Source organism: Dermochelys coriacea, chromosome 6 (genome assembly GCF_009764565.3).
Source record: "Dermochelys coriacea isolate rDerCor1 chromosome 6, rDerCor1.pri.v4, whole genome shotgun sequence".
In the NCBI taxonomy this organism is placed as follows: Eukaryota; Metazoa; Chordata; order Testudines; family Dermochelyidae; genus Dermochelys; species Dermochelys coriacea.
In genome coordinates, this window is record NC_050073.1 from 127881458 (window position 1) to 127887856 (window position 6399).

Sequence of the window (6399 nt, forward strand, 5' to 3'; positions counted from 1 at the left end):
AGTGACTAGATCCTTCCCGCCTTCTGGGTGTAGAAGTCAATGGCCAGTTAGAAAAGCAAGTGTGGACAAGCCCAAGGTCTGTGCATGGAGAGTCAGCAGCATCAGGCCTGAGGTGTGCATAATAATGACTGCCTCACTGCTAGAACTGACTCGATGTTTGTCAAGTGCTTTGAGATCCTGCGATTTGATGGGGTTGCATAAGTGCCACTTGAGTTATTTATAACTCACAAATGTGGCAGAATGCACATTACTGTGCAAGACTATGAGAAAAATCAATGTGAATGTACCCTCCTGTATCAGTTAGTTTTACCATAAATTGCACCCGTTATTTATAGTAAACTGTACTTTACAAGCTCATCTATATTTATTTACAGTACAGGGTCCCCAGTGCACTGTCATTTACAGAAGAGAACTACAGCTCATTGCAAGTGTTAGTGCATCATTTGTAATCTGGATGACATTAAAAGCCACATGCTTTTACAGCATAGGGGTGTATTGCAAAAAGGTCCATAAAGAATGAGTGTTGTGAATAATCCTAGACACATACTTATTGACAGTTTTCAGAGTAGCAGCCGTGTTAGTCTGTATTCGCAAAAAGAAAAGGAGTACTTGTGGCACCTTAGAGACTAACAAATTTATTTATTAGTCACTTATTGACAGTGACATCCCTGTATTCTGCCTGCTAGGCTCTCGACCGCTTTAATGTCCCTCACTTAGTATTTCTGCATACTTTCTAACAAATCCTGTTGCTTGCTGACACCAGGAGCAATGAAATCACTGTTCATTATGTCTCCAGCCTCATGAGCAACTTTCAATGTGTTTTAATAATTGAGAGGTATTTAACTGGGGGAGTAAACTGTACAGCCAGAAACTGATTTACTGTTACTTACGAAACATCCTGCAACCTATGCTATGGTATATCTCAATATCAGGCAAAAAGCAGCACCTGAGATAGTTGCAGCTTTTGTTTCTTCCTGCTTGAGACAGCATTCAGCGTCCTTCTGGACTGTCCTCAGTGCAAGGAAATATTCTCAGTTTAACCTAACAATGTATCCAGCCATCATGTGCTTTTATGGCCTTTATTTCTTAACTGTTGTAAACTTGCAACAATTTTTATAGTTTACCAATTGTATCACTGCAAAATCCTACCTCATCATGGCGCAGCGGTGACCCTAGTTGTCTGACAGCTATGGTAGCAGGGGGTATGCCCTGGTAGGTCTAACTATGCTACAAAGGTGTCGGACTATCCAATCCAGGGAGGGGGATTGCTCTCTCTGAGGAAAGAATGCTTTTCCTTCTCCTTAGAGGTTGAAGGCTAGCTAAGCTTGAGGAGGTACGCATGCCTGCCTGCATAGTCAGTGGGATGGCTTGAAGTTAACAGCTAAAACAACACAAGTAAATGGGTCTTAGTTCCCTGTGCATCATCGAACTGTTCTATGGTGGGGGAGCGGAAATTGAGGATGAGAGATTGCTAAAAATGTCAGGTGCTAGTCCAACATGCAAAAGGACAACTCTCGCTGTGTGTACTTACAATTGTAGGTTGCTGGCGAGGGAGGAAACGTTAAACCATCTGATAGAGGAGAAGAAAAGGTTAAGATGTGATATCCTCCGTGTCTGCAAAACCCAATGAAAGAAGGAGTTGGAAGTCAACTGGAAGGATGGAAGCGCTGTAAGGCTCGGAAAGGGAGATGGCACTAGAAATGTTGGAGGAGTCGGATTTATCATCAGTAAGGATTGGTCTTCAAAAGTCATATCATGCCAGCTAATATCATCATGTTTTGGTGTGCTGCATCTTCAGATGGAGTCAAAAGGTATCCTCAAGGTCATCCAGACCTATGCTCCCACAAGTGCAAGTGAGGACGAAGAAGTGGAAGAATTCTACCGAGAGCTCGAAAGAGCTCTCACGCAAAAGTCCACTTACACTGTCATGATGGGAGATATTAATGCCAAGGTCAGGCGCGGGGAATCTTGCGAAAAGTTCATAGGGGGATACGGCAGGGGCAAAAGGAATGAAAGAGGAGGAAGGCTGGTAGTGATGGCAGAAATGAAAGAACTGTACGTGGCAAATACCTGGTACAAAAAGAAGACTGCAAGAAGGTGGATGTGGATCGCGCCAAATGCAAAGAGCAAGAATTAAATCGACTATATTTTAGTTAATAAAAGGCGTATCGTTCAAGATGTCTCTGTGGTGCAGCCTTTCAACAGCGGCAGTGATCATCAACTGCTTAGAGCGAAGTTGATTTTCGACGAAGTGGTGGAAAAGAAGGCGTTACAGATGGCAAACAGGAAATAGCAACTGAAGACATTCGATGAAGCAAAGCTGAAGAAAGCGATTTCTGGGTTTGACTGGAGCCAGATGGAAAAGTGTGATGAGGACTATAGTATCTTTGCTGACAAGCTGAGGCATTGCATAAAAGCATCTGAAATTGAAAAGCTGAAGAAGGTGTAGGGAAGAATCTCAAATGAAACGAAAAGCTTGTTGGGGAAGCGGAGAAACATGAAAAGGAGCTCAGATAACAATCTTGAGTACTCCATTTTGTGCAAACTTATATGGCGAAAACTGAAGGACGACTTTGAGGACTTCTGGAAAGAAAAGCTCCTCAAAATAGCTGAATCACGCAAGAGCCTCAGGACATGCAAGCAGGAATTAATGCAGTATAGACTGAGTGTAACAGCATTAAAGAACAAGGATGGAGAGACAGTAATCAACAGAGCAGGGATGGAAGAGGTCTGCAAGGACTTCTATACAGAACTGTTCAAATCAAGAATCAACGTCCCTCTCCCAATGCTCCAAGAGTCAGAAGAACGTGTCCCCCAATAATCGTCAGCGAAGTCCGAAGTGCACTACACCAGATTAAGAAGGGAAAAGCTCCAGGCAAAGATGGAATAACATTAGAAATGATTGCTGCAGGAGGCAAACAACTTTGGAAGGCCCTTGCTTTAAGATTTAATCAATATCTTGAAGAAGGAAAAATACCTTCAAGCTGGAAGGAGTTGAATACCATCTTGCTGCACAAGAAGAGTGATCAAAAAAATCTTAAGAACTATCACCCTATATGCCTGCTGTCTCACATCTACAAGATATTTACAAAATTTAAAACGAACCGACTCTCACAGAGTCTGAATGAACAACAGCCGAGAGAGCAGTCAAGGTTTCGAAGAAATTTCAGCATGATCGACCATATATTTTCCCTTAGCCAGCTCCTAGAAAGAGCAAGGGAATACAAACTCCCACTGTGCATTGCTTTTGTTGACTATGAAAAGGCCTTCAATAGTGTTGAGTTTATCACAATATTAAAGGCACTCACAGAACAGGGCATTAACACGCAGTACATCAATTTGTTGAAGGAAGAGAATACTGGATGTACAACAGACATTACTCTCCACGAAACTCCCCTCTGAATCCCAATCGAGAAAGGCGTAAAACAAGGAAAATGATTTCACCAAAACTATTCACCGCCTGCCTCAAAATGGTTATGAACAAGATCAATTGGAGGAGTGGTGTCAACATAAATGGAGAGTGATTATCCCATCTCAGATTCGCGGATGACATTGTACTAATTACTGAAAGCACCAACCAACTGCAGAGCATGCTACGAAGACTCGACAAGACAAGCAGTCAGGTCGGCTTGAAAATGAACCACTGCAAAATGAAATACATGTGATCAGATGTCTTACAAAAAGCCAGAAAAATGGTAACAGGAGAAGAAATCAAAGAAGTGGAACAGTACATATATTTGGGCCAAGAAGTTAACATGCACCAAGACCTGAACGGAGAACTCTCGCGAAGGATTCAGGCAGGATGGTGTGCGTTTAATTCCATCAAGGACGTCCTCAAAGGAAAAATCGACAAGATCACACATACAGATATCTTCAATTCAACAGTGCTGCCAGCCATGGTGTAAGGCAGTGAAACTTGGGCACTGACGAAGAGAGAAGAACAGTGGCTGTCGGTAGCTGAAAGGGCAATGGAATGAGCTATGTTGGGAATTTCCCTTCTGAATTGCATCCCAAATGGAAGATCAGAGAACGCAGCGGTGTGAAAGATATTATCGTAGAAAGCAGACATAACACGATGCGATGGGCGGGCCACATAGCATGGCTCACGGACAATAGGTGGACTGCAATCATTGCTGAGTGGTATCCGCGAGAACAGAAAAGACCATCCGGTTGGCTTCCAAGAAGAAAATGACATTGTTAAACGTTTCGGAAAAACATGGAGAAGAAAGGCAAGAGTGTGAGAAGAATGGCGGATGTGATTTGATCAGTGCAGTCTTAACAACAGCTGAAGACCGATCGATCCAGGTGATCACACAATGAGGATGGTTTAATTCAGGATGAAATGCTTCATGTGGAGATAGAGACTTTCTGTGTCAACATAAAAGGGACTGATGGCTGACTTTTACTTAAAGGTGTATGCGGTGCTATAGATTAGAAATACCCTGACTGGGTGTAGCACATTTTGCATTTGCATACTGTTCTCAACACACTGGTACTTGCTCAGTAGCTAAAGATATGACTGCTCATCATCAGTTATTCTAAGACATGAGTGTATTATTAGTTTCAGGTTTTGTCGTGATTAGATTATATTTAAAGTCTGCAATAGGCAGAACATAATCAGGCTGCTGAATGTTCATTTCCCCGTTTTTCTACTGCCTATCACTTATGAATAGTGAATGAGTTTAAACCTTTGCACTCAGGCTGGAGTGTAATGCAATGAAGCGCTGTCATTCAGTGAAAAGGAATTTAAAGTGAGTAAAATTCAGTTAATCAGTAAAGGAGATGCCACAGATTTCTGATCATCCTTTTCTCGTTCTGAGCCACGGATGTGGTTGCTACAGAAACCAGGTAATCCAAGCATCCTGTCTTTTAGCACCTGATTTTTAAAAAAGATGCTCAAACTGCTGCTTATTATAAAGAACCTTGCCACGGTTGGGTGTGATCTATAAACATGGAAAATTTACAGCTTGATAATTTTGTTCCAGTTTAACTGAGGGGAAGGTACGTACAGAGGGGCAAGTCTGTACTGACTGACGGAGCTTTCCTGATTCCCTCAAAATCTCCAGTCCAGTTTCTCTTCATCTCTTCCCATGCTCCTGCCCAAACCTGCAATATCTCACTTATCGTAATGATTTTATTGTCTGTAACACATAGCCACCCTATAGGTGAGACATAACCCTATGTGGATGCTAATTGCCTTGTCCTAGGTAATTTGGTTGCTGCTGTTTGTTGTTATCACTATGATTCATGTTGTGGTAGCATGTAGGAGCCCCAGTCCTGGCCAGGACCCGATTGTGTGCAAGGTGCTGTACTAACACAGAACAAGAAGGCAGTTATTTGTATTACAGCCGTGACTAGAGGTCTCAACTGAGATGGGGACTCCATTGTGCCTGCTGCTTCACCCATGCACACCGAGACCATTTACTACCCTTTTGCAGCCCTTATAATCCATGTCCACAGGACTGCCAGGGTGAAAAGGGAAATGGAGCCAGGAAGAAAACCCAAATCTCTGAACCCCTGTCTGGTACTCTGGCTACTGGGCTACATGGTTCCTCAATGGAGCATGTTGTTGAGCAGGAGGATGCAGGGGAGGAAGGAGTGGCCAAATGTGGTTGGGGCAAGGGGCAGGCAGACAGCTGTAAGTAAGACAGGATTCGTTTTGCAGAGAGAGCACCTGGTATGTTCTCCCCACCTGCTTCTAGCAAGAGAAAGCCTCCCCGGTGTGTGGACTGAGACAGAGGCAGGAAAAGACCCTTTGCACAGGGAATATCCCACCACAGGAGTGTATTTAGAGGACAAGAAACCTCCCTAAAGTGCAATGGAAGAGGGAAGCTCTTCAAAGAAGGGACAGAGTTTGTTTCCTGCAGCTCACCTCCTATTGTCCCAGCTTTAGGATACTTGACCTTGAGGCCCTTGTTGAATGGCTCTGCTCGTCAGGCAAAGTGCTGCTCTTCTCCGCAATCCCAGAGTGCTCAGGAAGTGAGTTGGTCTGGGGCTGGATTTCCTCATTGCCCGAGATGGTCCTGAGCATCTATGGGCTGGCTCCTGGCTAGCTGGCGACATGCTCAGGGAGGCTTCCTCTGACCCATCCATCCTATGGATGGATTAGATCCCTATGGAAGTAACAGATGCTGGCAAGACACTACACACCTGAGTGCTGTGTGTACAACACTCCAGGTACATGGCTTCTAGCAAACCAGGCCCCAGGGCAGTAGAATGCACAGGGTCAACCCGGCAGGACTCCTAAGCAGTGGCCAGTGTGTTGGAGGGATGCTAGTGGGAGGCTTCTGTGCAATCCTGAGGTTATTTCCATCCACAGTGTTAGTGTTCCCTGCTGTTTTTTATGTCCATGTGCAGAATGGATCACCTCCATATTGGTGCACACAACAAAATTCATGT